Raw genomic sequence first — 21271 nt, 5'->3', positions numbered from 1 at the left:
GACAAGAGAGAAGGAGGACATATTCCAAAATGAAGTGCAGAGGCAGGCAGAAGTCAAATCACAGAGGGACTTCTACATTAAGGTAACGATTAGGAATTTTTCAGAAAGCATTTAACTAGATGTTTTGGGGCCATCTCTCGGTCTGTAGTGGGGATCACCCATCGAGGGGCTACAGAAATGTGAGAAAGTCAATTCTAAGGTGGGGATCAACCATCCAGGTGAGGCTTGGTGGTGACTTGAGCTAGGATGGTGGGCACGGAGTTGGAGAGAAGACAGATGAAAGAAACATTCAGGAAGCCCGATCTACAGGCCTCGTTCTCCAATTAGGCAGGCAGGTTAAGAGAAGAGAAAAAGTTCAGAATCATGCCCAGATATTTGGCTTGAGCACAGAGAAGGAGACAGGGAAAGGTTTGCCGGTGCTCTTACTTAGAAAGGAACCACAGTCTGTCCAGGGAGCAGCTTTTGGTTGAGAATATAAACTCCTTCAGAGTTCAGTCAGGAGACAGAAGCGACATCAGATTATTTGAAAAGGGAATTTAATACAAAGAATTGTTAGCTAGGTAACTGAAAAGGAAAAGAACAATAAGTTATCACAGAGAAAGCAATTAAAGGAAGCAACTACCACCCTGTAGGGCTGAGGAATCTAAGTCAGAATTGTTAAAACTTAGAAACCTGGAGCAGGGCCTGTGAGGAACAGAAACTCATACCTCCCCCAAAGGAGGGCTGCTTGGCTGACACCAGTGTCTCTGAGCTTGGAAGATGAGTCCAGAAGAGTCTGTGATGCAGACCTCTCAGCAGAAGATGCTAGCCCACTGGGCTCTGCTCAGGAAGGAGCTTAGTTATAGGCAATTCTGCAACTGCTGGAAAAACTAGATTCAGCTGCAGCTACAGGAAAAGATATCTGCTTCCGGAAGGAAGAAGTCTTGCTAAAGATTCTCACCTGAAGTGCAAGCACCCCAGGCAGACAGGAAGCCCATTTACATGGGAAGTAAATAGCAGAAAGGAAGGAACACATCCCTTCTTTCTCCTCAAGCCCTGCAGTCAGTCCCCTTGCGGCACCCACTATTGGCAGAGAACAGCAGCTGGCAATGCAGATAAAAGGTTCACAGAGTCCCAGCCCCAGCATCAAAAAGAACTAACTGACAAAGGATAGGTTTGTGTTTGAGAGACTATAGGTTAATGGCTGGCTTAAGAGTATGTCGAGCTTAGTGTGTTTGCAAGATATCCAAGGAGAAAAATAGGAACCTGGAGTTCTGGATAGAAGGCTGAATGGACTAGAGATTGAGCAAATTTGCTAAAACATTAACAAATCAATTTTAACTGAAATCATTTGAGTGGATGACATGGCTGAGGAAGAGTGTATAGAGTGCAGAGAGAAGACACCCTTGAGAAACCAACATTTAATTAAAACTCAGGAGGAGAAGTCTCTAAAGGAGCATAAGAAGGAATGGCCTGAGGGCTTGGAGATAGGGTCAACCCAATCCAATGTTGATGAGCACAAGCCAATGTAAGAAAAGTTCTCTGTTAGCCTTTATATAAATAATTGTTTAGAACAGAGCAAACTACGGTTGTGGGCCAAATATGACCCACCACCTATTTTTATAAATTGTCTGTTGGAATACACCCATGTGCTTTCATTTATACATTATCTTTGTCTGCTTAGGCAGAGTTGAATATAACCCACAAAAACTGTATGGACAACAAAGTTTAAAAAATTTCCTATCTGGATTTTTATAGAAAAAGATGGCTAAACCCTGGTTTTGAGCATTATCCTTCCCAGAAATATTTGTCCTTCAGACAATAAATATTTGCATTTGCAAATCCAAATGATAATAGAAAAGCAGTCCAATTATGAAATTTCAGGGATCATCCAAAAGGTAGGAGGGAAATTGTAGGGCAGGTCTTTCCAAGAATCCCTGAAACCAATTCTCCCTTACTCTGAGCTGGTCTTTTTGATACTCATTCATAGGAGCACTTAGCCTGTGGTTTTCCACTTTGCACCTATTCCAGTTATCTATTGTGGTGTAACAAGCCTCCCCCAATGTAGTGGTTTAAAGCAATAACTCAAAATTATCTTTCACAGTTCTATGGTTTAACTAGATTCACTTCTTGCTCAGGGTCTCTCTTGCGATTCGGTCAGATGACTTTTGTGCTTAGGGTTATCTGAAGGCTGAGATGGACTGGACATCCAAGATGGGCACTCACATGGCTGAAAGTTGAGCTGAGGCTAATCAGTGATAGAGTGCCTAAATTTGGCCTCTCCAAATGGACAAGACTTCCAAACAACATGACCTCTGGGTTCCAAGAGGAAAGTATTTCAAGAAAAATGAAGTGAAAATCATCAGTCCTCTTAAATTCTAGGCCCAGAACTGGTACAGCAACTTCTATCACAGGCTATTGGTCATAGCAGTCACAGGCCTGTCCAGATTCAAAGGTTTTGGGGGACAGATTCCACCTCTCAATGGAGGAGTGTCAAGAGGGTTCAGTGAGCGAATAAAATTACAGCGGCCATTTGGAGATGAGCTTCAGCTGCAGAACACAGCTGTGTCCTAGGCTGGCACGCATACTACACTCAGGCAGGAATCAGGAGGATGGTAAAGTCAAGGCCTCTGAGACCTTGGTGATTTTAACACTGCAGAGCCACTCCACCCAACCAAGGGGAATCTACAAAGACTTACTGATGAGCAGCCAATCTTTCCAAATTAAAAGCCCTGGTAATGATCATAGCTTTCTAAATGGAAGCTCCTGAGAGGCCTTTAGGAAGATGTGAATGGGTAGGAACAGGGTGCCAAATTTTTCCCAAGGGCTTTTAATTTGGTTAATGTGACTCTACAAAGGATGATCATATCACTTTCAGACAATTCCAGTAGCAAGTAAGTAATTTCCTTTTACTGCTACAGAGTTAATTTGCACATGCAGAAAAAAATAATTAAAAAAAAAAAAACTAATTGTACAAGCTAGACTGTGTTCTGAGCCCACTAGAAGTTGATATCAGCATCACCACCTCTGAGATCTGTTATCTATAATAGAAACAGCTGTTGTACCTAATGAAAACACTTGAAATTTTCATCTGAAGCAGCAGAATTATAGCAGCACCTCCTAGTTTCACGTAGTTAAAGGATCTGTCAGAATCCCCATTACCTTACCCAATTTGCAGGGCTCTACTTTGTATAGGTCTATAAAAAGCCTATCAAGATGAAGTCTGATTCATGAGTACTGACCTCCTACCTACATTTTGTTTTCTTTGTGGTTTCTCTAAGAACCCAGAAAGGAAAAGTCTAAAGCAATTGTGTTTTTTTTCCTGAATCTCCCAAACTGAAATATATTCTTTAAAGAGTTTTCAGAAATTGGCTATCTTTTTTGTTTGATTTTGCCAAGCATTTCCTTTCTAGTAATTAACTCGAAAAAGAAATACGTTGGTTTATCTGTGCAAATACAAAAATAAGCAGGTATGGTCCAAAAGAAAAAGTAAATTTTCTGTTTGGAAAGTCATTATAATCAAGGGGCTCACACTGTGCTTAATTTTATTCTATTACAAAAATATCTGAAGAAATATACCCTTTTGGATATTCCACACATTCTCTTTACATGCTGCTCATTCATACATTCATCAAATCTCCTCTCCATCAGACACTGTTGTAGGTATTGGAGATAACCATGTAAAAGCAGTGCCCTCATGATGTTTGCATTCTAGTAGAGAAGGGTAGACAATACACCACATAAGTTAATATAGAGTATGTTATGAGGTAATAAATGCTATGGAGAAAAGATAAGGAAGTGGGAAAAGAAAATGGAAAGGCCAGATTCACTGAGACTATGACATTTGAGTAAATATTTGAAAGAAGTGAGAGAGCCCACCATGCAAATGTCTGGTGAAAAGCATCACCAGTAAAGTAAAGGCAATAGCAAATGCAAAACCCTAGGTTGGAGAGTGCTCTGCATGTTCAAGGAATAGCAAGGAGGGCAACATAAATGGGGTAGAATGAACAAGAGGGTGGGGAAGTAATAGGACATGAAGTGAGTACAGTCAGCGAGTAGATAGACCTTATAATGGTTTACTTGAACAATAGGAGTTAGTGGCTCATGGTTTTGAGGGTAGGAGAAGTCCAAAGTTGAGGTATCAGCAATGTGAGGCTTTTTTCCAAGATTGTGGCATTCTGGGGCTGGCTGCTGGTGATCCTTGGTCCTTGGTTCTTCTGTCACATGACAATGCACATAGCAGCATCTTCTCCTTTCTCTAACAGTTCTGCTGGCATCCAATTTCCGGAGGCTCCCCATGGCTTTCTTTCTCTGTCTGAATTTCATTCTCCTTATAAAAGACTCCAGTAATCTAGATTAAAGTCCAACCTAATTTAGTTGGGCCACATCTTAACTGATGTACCATCATCAAGAAATCCTACTTACAATGAGTCTCACTAAGATGTGAAGTTTAGAACAGATTGAAGAGAGGGCAAGGGTGGAATCAAGGGTGGAATCAGGGAGACTAATTAGTAAGTTACTGCAGTTATCTAGGACAGTGATAATAGTGACTTGTACCAAGGTGGTAGCAGTGGTGGTGAGAAGTCTTCAGATGCAGTCTTCTACGGAGAAAAATAAAGGCTGCTTAGAGGCAGGCTAGTGCATTAAAAAAAAAAATCTTGACCTAGCATGTCAGAGACCTGGGTCTGTCACAAAATAGGTCAGAAGCCACATCCTTTCTCAATGTTCTCATCTACAAGATAAGAATATTGAACTAGAAGATTCTAAGCCCCTTTAAGCTCCCAATGAATGGGTCTTTTGAAAGGCAAACATCTAAATGAAAAAATTAGAGTTAATATTAACTGAGTTCTTAATGTGTGCCAAGAACTCTTCATTTGCCAAAACCTCCCCTATTCATTTTATATAGATCAGCACGTTAATACTCAACTGAGGTAAAAACTGTAATTCACTAAACAGAAGTTTGCCTGAAGTCATACAGCCACTAAGTCCAAAGCCTAAACTCTTTCTTGACAGAAGCCCAAGCTCTTGGGCTGCCTGAAAATGCCTGGATGGACCAGCATTGTTGTCTGATCAGCCATTTGCATAGCTGAGCACTGAATGAGACAAAGGGGAGGATTAAAGTGACTCCAATCCAAATGGAATTTGGCCATAAATTCGTTTAATTTGTCTTCAATTCTCAAAATAAAGTTCTTTCACTCTGAACCAAATACATCACTAAGGAATATTTGGTTTAGTCTGCCTCTGTAAACCTCTTTCTCTATCCCTTAGTTTTCCATCTATAACTAAAAAGAAATTCAGAGCCCAAATCTACAAATCTGTGACCATTAATTCATTTCCCACTCATGGCCCTTTGGACGATTACAGCATTCTGACAAGCACAATGTGTTCATAGCCTTCCTACTTCCAGATTCTATGGCTTTATGTTATCTAGCATCAAGTCCTAAGGTACATGGAAGATTTATGAACTACCCTGAACATAAATAGAAAAAGAGATGTTTAAAAAATGTGCCAAATATTAAATTTGGAAATTCCTAATTTTCTCATCAGAGAATCAATTGAGCAACACTCTGTCTGCAGCTCAGATGAAAAAGTTCTTTGCTGCTCATCTGCAAAGTCTAAATTTTTCACTGAGAACATCAGAATTTAACCTGGTTTGAATAAAGTATTGCCTTGTTCTGATATGCTTCTGGATCACTGATTTAAGACTAAATGAGAAGAAATGAGACCTTGTTATTTTAAAAGCAGTGAGAGAAATGCTGTAGCATATAATCATTGTGAGTTTTCATGGAAAGAAACACTTCTTTAAAGTTTCATTTAATGATATAATGTAGCATAGTACATCATAAGCTTCAATGAATCCAACTAATGGAATATAGATAGTTGTTTTTAAGCTATTGACATGAGTTTATTTTAAATTATTTTGCTTTTTGCATTCCATTTTAACCTCAAAATCCTAACTTGTAAATCATAATCATTGTCATTATACAGAATGACATTCATTGATATATTAATTTGGTCTTTTAGAGATGAAAATGTGACAGAACTGTGTGTCACCTAGCAACTCTGTGCTATTTAAGACTGTTGTTGTAGGCAAAGCAAGCAGGAGAAAATAGAAATGTCGGAGATGGGGCAGTGGTAGTTAATTGAGGAGGGAGAGGGAAGAGCAAACTGGAACATTTCATTGACATTTCATCAGCATTCACACCTGGATCCTTCCGGAAGCTGTCTCAGAAGAGAGAGACTGTGCACTGGGTACTACCATTCATCAGCCGGTCATTTGGGCTGACTAATATGTGGTTAGGGCCGACAGTTATTCCTCTCTGAGAGGACTGCTGTCTTTTCAAAGATTCAACAGCCATACTACTCATTTGCAAAGCAGTTTTTCCAGCAATCAGACCTTTCCTATGTGTCTTGTTCTTTAAGGAGTCTTTGCAGATTTATTGCGATTTGATTGTGCATCTTCTCAACTTCTGGTTATGGGCTTCCTCATTAGCATCTCCCCAAGTTCCTTTACGGTGTATGCACCAACCACTGCTAAGCAGTTCTGTTCATGGCATGATGTAGTTCCCACAGGGAACTAAGTGCTTTTATTGCTGACCTATGGTGGGAGAGGGATGGCATTACACCAACAGGCAGGAAGACAACGTCCAGGGTTTTAGAAAGGCCAAGTTCTCGCACTAACTCCTTGTAGATCCTGGGATAAATGGGTCCAAGCAGCACCTGTAATGGAGACGCCTCCACCAAAGCCTTAGCAGAACTGCAAGGGTGTGGTCAAAGGCTGACCCCTGGGACAAATGGACTTGGGGTGGAGGGGCAGGGTGGCAGCTCTAGCCTGAGAAGTGGAGAAAGGCTCTGTTCTGGCCATCTCCCCTGGTCAAAAATCTAAATGGCAAATTTCAATTATCTTTTGCACCAAACACCCTCCTCCTCTGAATTGGAGCAAAGGGCATGTTGATTTTGTTAAACATTTCCAGCAGCTGCATTTGCTAATCAGCTTCTTCCAATCCTGAGCTGGGCCTTTCCTCCAAAATCAGGGAACACAGCTTTTATACACCTTTGTTGACCGAAAATGGCGTTTTCTAAAACGTTGATGATTTCACAAGAAATTTCTGCCGCAGAAAGTCCTCGGTGCAGAAGTCAAATGATAGCATGACCATCATCTGGGGAGCATGGATCGAGGAGCTTTGTGATTTTTAACTAGGAATTTATCAAAGTCCAGAGACAACTAGTCTGCTGTCTTGGATACTTACCTAACAAAAGACTGTTACCCACCAAATTTCTGAACTATGGTCAGCCTATCTGAAGTTTGCTTTTGGATAACTATTGCAATTAAAACATAAATTATAGAAAATTTTATTCCAGATAAAAAAATTAAGTTATTAATGATAATGATAGCAAGCATTATCAGTGATTGTTATTGGTTGTTTAGTATGTGCCAAACACTCCAACACATCACCACAGTTAATGATTGCAACAACCCTAAGAAAGTGGTGTCACTGTCACTCATCTTTAAAAAAAGGAAAAGAAATTTTGTAGAATTAACAAGGAAACACGCTCAAGCTTGTAGTGCCAATGTTCAGTTTAAAATCAGATTTGTTTGGGAGTGGAAGGCTCTGTTCCTAGTCCGTAGCTAGAATACTTCTGCTAAAGCAAATGCAGCTGCTAAAAGTCAATGGTACAGAGAAGATTGCCTGGTCAAGCTCAGATTGCTTAAGACAGCCAATCAGACAAACTCTGAATCTGGTTTTCTGCAGTAAGCAGGTTAGAAACATCAGGGGTTCTCGCAGGCATCCTCCTCCTTCCTAGAAAACTGCCTACAGACCCAGCTGGGGACTTACCCAAGCTGCTTTTGCAGCTGCCTAAAACACATCTGAACCCCTGCACCCCCCTGTACTTCCTTGAACTGTGCTGCTCTCACTCTCCTCTCTCACCATCCCTCCCTTTGAAGTCACATCAGGCTTAGGTTTGCTTTGATAACTTACCATCTTCCCTTTTCCTGCAATATTAGAACTTCAAGAAAACCACTTGGAAATCCAGTCATTCCTGTGGTAATTCACTGTGTCTCAGAGGGTCACTCTCTGATAAGCTATCTGAATTAACGTTATAAAATGTGCCAGGCTTTCCCCAATAATGAAAACTAAACTTCCTCAACACATATTTCCATAACCCCTCCAAGCTTTACCATCACAACACAAAAGGCCTTGAGGCCAGGACTGAACTCACACATTACTTACCTCCTTGCCTTCCTGTGCTCTCTTCCTGCCTGATTCATTTATGAACTAATATAGGGAGGTGACTAAAACAGAATTGGAAATGCTCATATTACTACAAACCTATTAGTACTTTTATGAAAAGCAAAAGCTTTCCCAAAGGCGTCTTTCAGAAGGGCAGTGAAAAATTCTGGGGTGGGAGAGGAGGACATCTATCTTAATTGTATTTTGAACTGAAGAGTGAATTTGCAGTTCATTTTGAAAGTTATTCCATTTAACTTACTGAAAGTATCTTCTTTGCTTGGCAGCCTAGCATTTTATTGCATGTATTTTATACATTAAGTTTTGCAATCCTTTATAATTCTGGAGAATAACAGCTTATGCCACTTGGTAGCTAAATGAACCATAGGACATCTTCCATTCTGTATTGAAAGTGGGATTAATACAGAGTTCAGAGCAACTTATTGTAGCTTATTCAATCATTCATGGTTTACTCATTATACCTTTAATCTTTTGGAGAAGGGAAGAATGAACTGGTCTTTATGTACCACCCTAAAGGAAGGTATGGGTCATTTACCATTCTGATATGGCTTTCTTAAAATGGTACATATGGAGGAAGGGAAATCTAAAACATGTACACATATGCCATAAGCACAGACATACCCAATATCCCTTAACATCATCAAAACTCAGTGTGTGTAAAACTCATGTGTACCATGATATAATGTCTTTAGCTGGAGAAAAGACGCTCAGGAGGAGTATGAGATGGCTGATGAGAATATGAATCTGGACATATAGTGGAGAGATCCTAACCAACATATAGGATAAAGCTATAACCCCTCTCTTATTGAATTAAAAGGAGTTTCAAGAGAATTTCATCTTACCAAAATCTATTACAGAGAGAAGACTCCATCAGCTTCACAGTGGGTGATTCACTTCATCGTATCAATGGAGATATTAGGAAGCAACCAGGCAATCTGATTCAAGAAATTAAAATGCATCTCCCTGAGGCATAGGGTTCAAAAATCATTTTTAAAAAGCCATAATAAAGGACTTCCATGGCCAGGAAGATGGAGCAGACATGATTTCCCCTATTGCTCCCATCAAGTACAACTAAAACTGTGGACATTATATGTGAAACACGTATAAGACTCCGAAAGGTAGAAAGAAAAAGATAGAATGGCTAGGAATATTGGGTCCCGAGATATGATTCAGTGGTGAATTCATCTGGTTTTCTTCTTTCTTCATATATCCTACACATATTGCGGAAGAAGCACCCAGCCAAGAAGCAGCAATGGGCATTGCCTTAATTTTCCATTGCTGCTATAGAAATACCACAGGTAGTTGGCTTAAACAACAGGAATTTATTGGCTCCCAGTTTGAAGGTTAGAATGCAAAATGAAGGTTTTAGCATGCCAAACTTTTTCTGAAGCTTGTAGCATTCTGGTGATGGCTTACTGACAATCTCTACCTCCAACAAGTGGTGATCTGTCTCCTTTAGCTTCCTCCTGTGGCTTCTGCTTCTATGTCCAAATCTTTGCTTGTAATTCTTCCAGTCATAAAGAACTAAGGTCTACCCTGATTCAATTTTATCTCATCTTAATAGGATCTTCAAAGATCCAATTTACAAATGAGTCCCCATGAACAGGACTGGGGGTTAAGTCTTGAACAAGTCTTGTAGGGGACATAATTCAATCCACAACAGGCACAGACAAAAATAAAACCAAAAAAAGCCTTCTCTCTCTAACCAAAAGACAAGAAGGGGAGTAGTCTAGTGGGATAGAGAGCTTTCAGACAATAATCACTCTACATCAACCAAACACCATAAAATTGGTGGTCCCGTCCCCATCCATGTCAACAAAGGCCAAGTGGGGAATTACACTTCCACCCTCACTAAGCTATATCAAGGTGCTCCAATTTCCCAATCCCACCAGGGTGGTATCAGAGAAGACCAAGTAGGGAGCTAGGACTTTCATCCCCAACCTAGTGGTAAGAAGTCCCCACACCCCCTCCTTCCCTCCTCTACCTACAGCATCAATGGAAACCACACGGACAACCTGGCCTTCTCCCCACTCCACCTGGCATTTAAAAGGTGCCCCTCCAAAACTCTCTCCCTAAGGTGCTATCAGAGAAATGTAGAGAAAAGCCAGGACTTTCACTACCACACAACAATAATGAGTACCCCCTTCAATGTGGTGTTAATGAAGGCCACCTGAGGAGCAGTAATGAGGCACTTCTCCCACCCCTAGTGAGGAAGTATCAGTGGAAAACTAGTAAGAAGCCTGAACCCACACACCCACCCAGCAGTAAAAAGAAGCCCCTCCCTCAAATGTTAAGGAAATCCAAAGGGAAACAGGACTTCTCCTCCCACCAGGCAGTGTCAGAAGAGCCAGCTAAACCAGATGGCGTAAAAAGATCCAGACTTTCATAATATACTACCTCAAATTTCCAGGTTTCAATAAAAAATCTCCCATCATACCAAGAACCAGGAAGATCTCAAACTGAAAGAAGGACAACCAGTTGACAAATATGAGATGATAGCAATATTATAATTATCTGATAAAGATTTTAAAACAACCAATATAAAAATGTTTCAATGAACAGTCATGAACATACTAAAACAAATTTTAAAAAGTCATAGCAAAGAAATAAAAATTCTAAGCAAATAAATAGAAAATGTAAAGAAGAGTCAAATTAAAATTTTAGAACTGGAAAATACAATAACTGAGATTTTAAGAAAACCCTCAGTAGATGGACTTAACAATAAATTGAAGAACAGAGGGTGTTCTAGTTTGCTAGCTGCCAGAATGCAGTATACTAGAAATGAAATGGATTTTTAAAACGGGAATTTAATAAGTTGCTAGTTTAAAGTTCTAAGGCCATGGAAATGTCCAAATTAAAGCAAGTCTATAAAAATGTCCAAATTAAGGCACCAACAAGAGGTTACCTTCACTCAAGAAAGGCTGATGAAATTTAGAGTTTCTCTCTCAACTGGAAAGGCACATGGCAAAGATGGTGACATCTGCTAGCTTTCTGTCCAGGCTTTTTGTTTCATGAAGCTTCCCCAGGGCATTTTCCAAAGAGCTCTGCCTGTGTGTGCCCTTGTGGTTCTCGTATCTCTCTCATTCTTTCCAAAATGCTTCCTCTTCTTAGTATTCCAGTAACGTAATCAAGACCCACCTGGAATTGGTGAAGTCACATCTCCCTCTAATTAAAGGTTAATAACCACAATTGGGTAAGCCACATCTCTATGGTGATAATCTAATCATGTGTCCAACATACAGTACTGAATAGGAATTAAAAGAAATGGTTGCTCCCACAAGATTGGGTCAGGATTAAAACATGGCTTTTCCAGGGTAAATAATCTTTCAAACCAGCACAGATGGAAAAGCAATGAAATTAGAAATAGAAAAATAAAAATTACCTAATCTAAATAAGAACAAAAGTCCTAAAAAGTAATAAACAGAAAATGTTAAGATCAAGATAGTAGTATAAGATGTTCCAGGGTTCCATTTCCCCAAAGAATCTCTGAACAATTAGCAAAAATTGTCAGAGCCATCTTCCTCAAAACTCGGGAAAGCAAGGGATTGTAGTAACTGGAAAGTGCCAAACCAAGAAAATACAGCTTTTTAAATCAAAGGATAAGCTCCTAGTGCTCTTACTGCCCCCTTCCCACTCCCTCTCAGTGCAGTATGAAGCTGGCATGTGCTTCCATTGTGGGTCCCTGGTCTTGTTCCAGAGGAAGCAGAAGTAACACCTAAGCACATAATGGAGTTACTGTATGTCTGTGCCAGTCTATCAGGTGGCAGAAGAAAGACTGAACCAGGAGATCTGTTTTTGACTCACCCTCCCAACACTTGCACTGCAAGCAGAAGTGACATGCAGACAGCTAAAGCAGTGAAAGAAACAATTAAGTCCAAGCAACCTGGATCAAATGATTTTCTGCTTTAAGTCATACAAGATAGATTTGTGAGACAAAGAGTATTCCATAGAGAGCAGTAAGGGCATTCAAATTCCTGTAAAGGAGATTTCCTATGGCCATGACAAAGAACAAGCTCAGAGCAAGACACGGGTTCAAAAAAGACAAAGAGGACCCTGAAACTTCACATTTGCCTTGGGCTGATCTTTGTGACATGTAGGTTAAATCCTGAAGGAGAGCACCAGTGAAAAGAAAGGCTATTTTCAAAGATTGAGATAAGTGTTTTTGCATTGGTTTATTTTTGTTAGCTCCTAGCACTCAAGAAAATCTATCAAATCATTGGCTGGATATAAATTTAAGGGCCAGCTCAGGGGACTAACAGCAGAGTTCACACTTTAAAATATTAAAATGTACAGTATCACACAAAAGACTGCAAGGCAAACAAACAAACAAAAACAGGAAATGAAGACCTATCCAAAAGAAGAGGAGAGTGGCTCTCAAGCTAGAGAAGACCATCAATGCCAGCTGCAGCAATGAGTCCTACAAGGCTGCACCATGTTCCCAGGAAACTGCTTCTTTGTAGATGTATTGCTATCATTGAACACTGGCCCGTTTGAACACATGAAGGAAGCTCAGCCTTCAGTATGTCCAAGTATAAACTTATTATGTTCAGGCATGGAGAGGGTGCTTGGAATAAGGAGAATCATTTTTCGTAGCTGGGTGGATCAGAAACTTAACAATGAAGAAATAGAGGAAGCTCAGAACAGTGGGAAGCAACTGAAAGCACTAGACTTGGAGTTCGATCTTGTGTTCACATCCATCCTTAATCAGTGTATCCACACAGCCTGGCTAATCCTGGAAGAGCTGGGTCAGGAATGGGTTCCTGTGAAAGCTCCTGGTGTCTAAATGAATGTCGCTATGGAGCCTTGATGGGTCTCAATAGGGATACAATGGCTTTGAAACATGGTGAAGAACAAGAAGTTCTGGAGAAGAAGCTACAATGTGACTCTACCTATCATTAATGAGTCTCATCCTTACTACCATGAAATCTACAATGACCAGAGGTATTAATTATGTAGCATGCCTATGGATCAACTGCCATGGTCTGAAAGCTCAAAGAAGATTCTGGAGAGATGCCTTCCCTATTGAAAAGAAAGGACTGCTCCTGAAGTATTAACTGCTAAAACCATTCTGATATCTGCTCATGGGAATAGCAGTAAGGTGCACTGAAATATCTGGAAGGTATCTTAGAGGAGGGCATCATCAACATAACCCTTCCTACTAGTGTCCTCATTCTCCTGGAACAGGATGAAAACATGTATCACCAGTTTCTGGGTAACAAGAGGCTATCCAAGCAGCCATTAAGAAAGTAGAAGGAGGTGGGGGAAGATAGTGGCATAGTGTGGTGCGGAATTTAGTTCATCTTCCAGAGCAGCTAGTAAATAGCCAGAAAGTGTGTGGAACAACTGCTGGCAGGCATCAGTGGCCATACACACATCAAACACCAGTCTGGAATGGATGGAATGGCAGAGATCCAATGTAAAACTGTAGCTTTCCCAAGCTCCAGAGGCCAGTGCCACTCCCCCATGGGCATGGCAGACTGATTTCCTGAGTGGAAAGGAAATAGATTTTATTGGTAGCAAGGGATTAGCTCAACCAAGAGCCAATTGCAGAATCAATTAACCAATCTGACTACTGAAAACAGTCCCCAAGCACAGATAAACCTGGAATAAGCATAAAGGAACCGGGAGTTTTTGCCCCAACAGAGAGGGGCTGGGGCTGACAGAGGAAAAAAAAAACAGATTTTTTTAGGTGTACAGCACAAAATACTGGAAAAGGGAAGGACCCTGAGAAAAAGGGGCACATAGAGCCTAGGGACACATAGAGCCAAGTACCAACTCCAGGTTTTTATTAGCAAACACAGGAAGCAAGGATCAAGCTTGGAAAAGGTGTTTTTGTTTTTTTATTTTTGTTTTTTGTTTGTTTGTTTGTTTGTTTTTTACTTCTTAACAGCTCATTACATAGAACTGTGAACACTCTCAGACTCCAGCACTGCCCCAGGCAAGGGCAGAATTAAGGCATATTTGAGAGAAAAAGCAAATTATCAGGTGGGTGGGGACAATTCCCTAAAGGGTGTGTCTTCCCCAAGGAAAGGGAGGCAGAGCCCAGCTCAGGTGGAGGCCCTCCTTCAGGGATTTCAGGCCCCAGAGTGAAAAACAGAAGCAACCAAGGCCTGCCTACTACCTCAGCCTCTGTCTAAACCACACCACTGGCAGGGAGAGGCTGCTGAAATTAAAGGCATCCTCTCACTTTATGCTGGTGGGAAACTGCAGGCAGACAAGGGCCATATGTTGGGCAGGATAGAAGGCTTCATAAGAAAGAGGTTAGAGGCTTCATAGGAAAATCTGACAAGCTGCTAGGTCTCACCCTCAGGGAAATTTGATACTAGCTACTCTCTCCTCCTGGCATGTGGGCCTGTCTGGTCTGGAATAATCTGACTGGAGTTGATCATATCTGAGGAAACCCTCCTCAAAAAAGGCTTCATATAGGCAAGGAAAGAAACAGAAAAACAAGAACTGAAAAATTCTGATCAGCTAAACAGAACCCATGTTAAAGCTCTAGAATAAGTTTATCTGAATTCCAAAGAACAGATAGAGAACAAAGTCATCCAACATGAAAACTCCAGGTAAGAGAGTGAAAACAAACTCCAGAATAAACTCATTAAGGAAATCACCTAGACACTAGCAAAAAAATAACAAGTCATGCTAGGAAAATCAAAGACATGGACCAGTCAAAGGAAGAAACCAACATTTCAAATGAGATTCAGGAGTTGAAACAACTAATTCAGGATGTTAAAACAGACATGCAAAGTCTCGTCAAAAATCAAACAATGAGTTGAAGGAAGATACGAAGAAGACAGTCAGCAAACATAAATAAGAACTAGAAAGTTTGAAAGAAAAATTGCAGAACTTATTGGAATGAAAGGCACAATAGAAGAGATGTAAAAACAATGGAGACCTACAACAATAGCTTTGAAGAGTTAGAAGAAAGGATTAGTGAATTAGAGGGACATCTGAAATCCAACACAAAAAAAATATAGGGAAAAGAAAGGAAAAATCTGAGCAGGGTCTCAGGAAATTGAATGACAACAGGAAGCACACACATATATGTCTCATGGATGTCACAAAAGGAGAAGAGAAGGGAATAGGAGCAGAAAGACTACTAGAGGAAATAATCACTAAAAATTTCCCATCTTTTATGAAAGACATAAAATTATAGATCCAAGAAGTACAGCCTACCCCAAACACAATAGATCCAAATAGACCTACTCCAAGACACTTACTAATCAGATTGTCAAAAGTTAAAAACAGAGAATTTTGAAAGCAGCAAAAGAAAAACAATCCATCACATACAAGGAAAGCTTGATAAGACTTTGTGTGAATATCTCAGCAGAAACAATGGAGGCAAGAAGGCAATGGTATGATATATTCAAGATACTGAAAGAGGGAAACTGCCAACCAAGAATTCTATACAAAAGTGTCCTTCAAAATGAGGGGGAGAAAAAAAAAGAGGGTGAGATTTAAATATTTTCAGACAGTCACTGAGAGAATTTGTTACTAAGAGACCAGTTATATAAGAACTACTAAAGGGAGCACTGCATGCAGATAGGAAAAGACAGGAGAGAGAGGTCTGGATAAGAGTGTAGAAATGAAGACTATCAGGAAAGGTAAAAAGAGGGAAAAATAAGTATAACATATAAAATCCAAAAGACAAACTGATAGAAGAAATTACTGCCTTTATAGGAATAACATTAATGGATTAATCTCGAATCAAAAGACATAGACTGGAACTTCTGGGAAGATGGCTGACTAAAGTAGCTCAAGATCAGTCCTGTTCCATGGAGGGGTTGGAGAGGGGACGGGAGGGCAGCTGACCTGGAAGAGCTTTCTGCATCACGTGTGACAGCCCTGGTTGCAGAGGCCAAGGAACTAAGAAGCAGAAAGTTGAAGCCTGGTGCGGAGCTGTGGAGCCCATGGGAGTGCACAGAGTGGAGCACAGGACTAGGAAGTAAGCCAGGCCACATTCCTTGGGTGCACTACCCTTCACCAGTGCAGCTCCTTGACAGGACTCACCCCACACTCCACCCACCTGAACCCCATCACCCTTTCCCATTCCCTGTGTTCCAGGCATCCCCATCCCACCAGCCCCCAGTGCACCTACCTGCTCCAAACCCCCACCCCAAGTGCATCCTAACCCACCTCTCCTGCATGTCTCCAAAGCACTACCTTCCACTCCCTGTTCCCTGTAGGCTGTTGCCAGTGCCTACAGGTTGTGGGCACTAACCTCCATACCTAGGCTACCCCTGCCCCCCACCCATAGTGTTGCACAGCCTCACCCACCCTCCCTGAGCTCAGTGCATCCAATTATGGCATTCCCAGGCCCACGTATGCTCCTGGGCCCCCAATCATGTCATTCTGCTCTGGGAACTGCACTTACAGCAGCCCTAGAACCATGCATGTGCACAACCCTCAGCCTCACTTCCCAGCTCTGAGAAAGTGCCAACCTGTGCAGCTGGGTCACAGTCTGCCCCCAATCCACGAAGGCAAAACACAGACCTGCTGCCAGAGCTCTACACATGCGCACAAAGGGCCTGTGCCTTAGACCAGCACATACCAGGGTTACACCCCCCCAGACTGGTGCACCTGCATAGCTACATCATTCCCAGCTGCTGGACACCCACATTCAAAAGCATCAGCATAACATCCCCAGCCTTCACCCATGCCTGGAAACAAATCACCACACTGAGTGCTCCACCCTGTGCCCTGCTCCCAATTGTTCAACCACCCCACAAACACAAGGCCTTAGACTACTGAAAGAAATCAATTCACAAGGTAAATCAATCAAGGTATTACATGCCTTGAAGACAGCAGAAGTTCCCTAAGCATATCACAATGCAGAAAGATATAGCCCTGCCTAATGAGCTAATTAAAACACCAGAGGAGACACAGCCATTGGAACAACCAATCAAAGATGTTTAAACAATTCTACTCGATAAAATAAGTGGGATAGCAAATGACATAAAGGAGATCAAGAAGACAGTCAAGAGTACAAAGAGAAATTTGAAAGAATGAATAGAAAAATAGCAGAAATCACAGAGATTAAAAACTCTGTTGCACAAATAAAAAACACCAGACTTGAAGATACAGAAGAAAAAATAAGTGATACCGAGGACAGGATAATTGACTTCAAAGACTCAAAACAGCAAATGGCAAAAAAGATGGAAAAATTGAATAGGAACTCAGGGAAATAATAGACAAAACAAAGCACTCAAATATAAGATTCATGGTGTCCCAGTAAGAGAAGAGAGGAATAAAGGGCTAGGAAGAGTAGCTGAGGATATAATGGACGAAAACTTCCCAACCCTCCTAAAGGACATGAATACACAAGTCAAAGAAGGCCAAAGAACTCCAAACAGAATAAATCCAAATGGGCCTTCCCAAAAACACATACTAATTAAACTGTCAAATGTTGAAGAGAAGCAGAAAATCCTGAGAGTGGCAAGAGAAAAACAATCTACTACAAACAAGGGGAATCAAATAAGACTGAGTTCAGACTACTCAACTAGCACACTGAAGGTGAGAAGGTAGTACTATGATATATTCAAGATCCTGAAAGAGAAAGACTTCCAACCAAGAATTCTGTACCCAGCCAAATTGCCCTTGAAAATTGAGGGAGAGATTAAAGTTTTCACACACAAAGAAGACCTGAAAGAATTTGTCAACAAGAGACTGGCCCTACAAGAAATACTAAAAGGAGTTCTGCCAGCTGAAAAAAAAAAAAGACAGGAGAGGGAGGTCTGGAGGACGGCACAGAATTGAAGAGTACCACTAAGGGTAATTTAAAGAATACAAAGAGGAAGAGGGAAAAAAACATATGGATCTGACAAATAAAATAAAAAAGATAAGATGATGGAATCAAGAAATGCCTTTTCAGTAATAACTTTGAATGTTAATGTAATAAATTTACCAATTAAAAGAGGCAGATTAGCAGAATGGATTAAGAAACATTTTCCAGCTATATGCTGCTTACAAGAGACTCATCTTAGGTACAAGGATATAAATACACTGAAAGTGAAAGGTTGGAAAAATATTTTCCATGCAAGTTGTGACCACAAGAGAGCAGGAGTATCTATACTAATATTAGACTTTAAATGTAAAAACATCATAAGAGACAAAGAAGGATGCTATATACTAATTGAAGGGTCAATTCACCAAGAAGACATAACAATCATAAATGTTTATGTTCCCAATCAAGGAACTCCAAAGTACATGAAACAGACATTGGCAAAACTGAAGGGAGTGATAGCTGTTTCAATAATAATAGGATACTTCAAAACACCACTTTCCTCTATAGATAGAACAACCAGACAGAAGATTAATGAAGAAATAGAGAAGTTAAATAACTTGATAAATGAATTAGACCCAACAGGGATATGTATATCATTGAACTCCAAAGCACAAGGTTGTACATTCTTCTCTAGTGCTCATGGAACATTCTCCAGGATAGATCATATGCTTGGGCACAAAACAGGTCTTTATAAATGTAAATATATTGAAATTATTCAAAACATTTTCTCTGATCACAATCGGATGAGGCTGGGTCTCAATAACCACCAAAGAATGAGAACATTCACAAATATATGGAGATTAAATAACATACTCTTAAACAACCAGTGGGTCAAAGAAGAAATTATTAGAGAAATAAGTAGCTATCTGGAGATGAATTAAAATGAAAATATGGCATATCAGAACTTTGGGGATGCAGCAAAGACCATGCCAAGAGGGAAATTTAATGCCTTAAATAGCTATATTAAAAAATAAGAAAGAGTAAAAATTGAGGATTTAACAGTAAACCTGGAGGAACTTGAGAAAGAACAGCAAAATAACCCCAAAGCAAATAGAAGAGAAATAACAAAGATCAAAGCCCAAATAAATGAATGGGAGAACAAAAGAACAATAGAAAGAATCAATAAAACCAAAAGTTGGTTCTTAGAGAAAATCAATAAAATTGATGGGCCACTAGCAAGACTGACCAAGAAAAAAAGAGAGGGTATGCAAATAAATAAAATCAGAGATGATAGCGGGTCATTGCCACAGACCATGAAGAAATCAAAGAAATCATAAGAGGATACTATGAAGAACTATACACCAACAAACTGGACAACTTAGATGAAATGGGCAAATTCCTGGAGGCACACAAACAAGCTACACTGACTCAGGAAGAAAAAGAAGATCTCAACAAACCAATCACAAGTAAAGAAATTCAATCAGTCCTCAAAAATCTTCTTACAAAGAAAAGCCCAGGGCCAGGTGGCTTCACAGGGGAATTTTATCAAACATTCCAGAAAAAGCTAACACCAATCCTGCTCAAACTTTTCCAAAAAAATGAGGAAAAAGGAACTCTACCTAAGTCATTTTATGAAGCTAATATCATTTTATTATCAAAACTGGGTAAAGATAAGAAAAGAAAATTACAGGCCAATCTCCCTAATGAACTTAGATGCAAAAATTCTCAATAAAATATTAGCAAATTGAATTCAACAGCACATTAAAAAAATTATACACCATGACCAAGTGGGTTTTATACCAGGAATGCAAGAATGGTTTAGCACAAGAAAAAAATCAAGAGGGAAAAATCACATGGTTATCTTGATTGATGCTGAAAAAGGATTCAACAAAATTCAGCATCCTTTTCTGATAAAAACACTCCAATTTGATAAAGGAATATATGAAAAACTGATAGCCAGCATTGTACTCAATGGGGAGAGACTGAAAACCTTCCCCCTAAGATCAGGTACAAGGTAAGGATGCCCACTGTCACCACTATTATTCAGCACTGTGCTAGAAGTTCTAGCTAGTACAATCAGGTAGGACAAAGAAATAAAAGAGATCCAAATTGTAAAGGAAGAAGTAAAACTCTCATTATTTGCAGATTATATGAAACCATGCTTGGAAGATCCTGAGAAATCTAGAGCAAAGTTACTTGACCTAATAAACAAACTCAGCAGGGTGGCAGGATAAAAAATTAATGTGCAAAAATCAGTAACATTTCTATACACAAACAATGAGCTAGCTGAGGAGTCAAGGGGAAAAAACCAGTTCAAAATAGCAACTAAAAGAATCAGATACTTAGGAATGAACTTAACTAGATACATAAATGACTTGTACACAGAAAACTACATAACATTGCTAAAAGAAATCAAAAGAGATCTAAATAGGTGGAAAGACATTCCCTGTTCATGGATAGGAAGGCTAAATATAGTTAACATGTCAAAACTGTACCAATCAAAATTCCAGCAACCTACTTTGGAGATTTGGAAAAGCTAACTACCAAATTCATCTGGAAGGAAAAGAGACCCCAAATAGCTAAAAGCATCCTAAAAAAGAAGAATGAGTGGGAAGATTAACACTCCCTGATTTTAAAACCTATTATAAAGCCACAGTGCTCAAAACAGCATGGTACCATCACAAAGACAGAAGCACAGATCAATGGAATCAAATCAAGAGTGCAGAAATAGACCACTCTATTGATCAACTGATTTTTGACAAGGCCCCCAAATCATCTGAACTGGGCAAGGAAGAACTGGATATCAATAGCCAAGAGAATGAATGAAAGAGGACCCCTATCTTACACCCTACACAAAAAATTAACTCCAAGGGGATCAAACACCTAAGTATAAGAACTAGCACCATAAAGCTTCTACAGGAAAATGTAGGAAACATCTTCAAGACCTAGTAATAGGAGGTAGCTTCCTAAACTTTACACCCAAAGCACAAGCAATAAGAGAAAAAATAGATAAATGGGAACTCCTCAAAATCAAATGCTTCTGCACCTCAAAAGACTGTCAAAAGGTGGAGAGGCAGCCAACTCAATGGGAGAAAATATTCGGAAATCACATGTCAGACAGAGGTTGGATTTCCTGTATATACGAAGAAATATACAACTCAACAACAAAAGAACAAATAATCCGATTATAAAATGGGCTAACAATGTGAATAGGCATTTTTCTGAAGAGCAAATATTGATGACTCAAAAGCACATGAAGAGATGCTCATTTTAATTGTCTATAAAGGAAATGCAGATCAAGACTACAATGAGATAC

General features: G+C 40.0%; 1 protein-coding gene and 1 pseudogene across 3 annotated transcripts in view; both read left to right on the top strand.

Annotated features, from left to right (window-relative positions):
• The window catches only part of SPATA16 (spermatogenesis associated 16), a 271504-nt gene that overhangs the window by 223795 nt on the left and 26438 nt on the right, over positions 1-21271 (top strand). The window lies entirely within an intron of this gene.
• LOC143684255 (bisphosphoglycerate mutase pseudogene) lies at positions 7320-16499 on the top strand (annotated as a pseudogene).

The sequence above is a fragment of the Tamandua tetradactyla genome, chromosome 5, assembly GCF_023851605.1.
Source record: "Tamandua tetradactyla isolate mTamTet1 chromosome 5, mTamTet1.pri, whole genome shotgun sequence".
Lineage (NCBI taxonomy): Eukaryota > Metazoa > Chordata > Mammalia > Pilosa > Myrmecophagidae > Tamandua > Tamandua tetradactyla.
The sequence above is the reverse complement of the archived record's forward strand: the minus strand, read 5'-3'. Positions and strand labels throughout refer to the sequence as shown.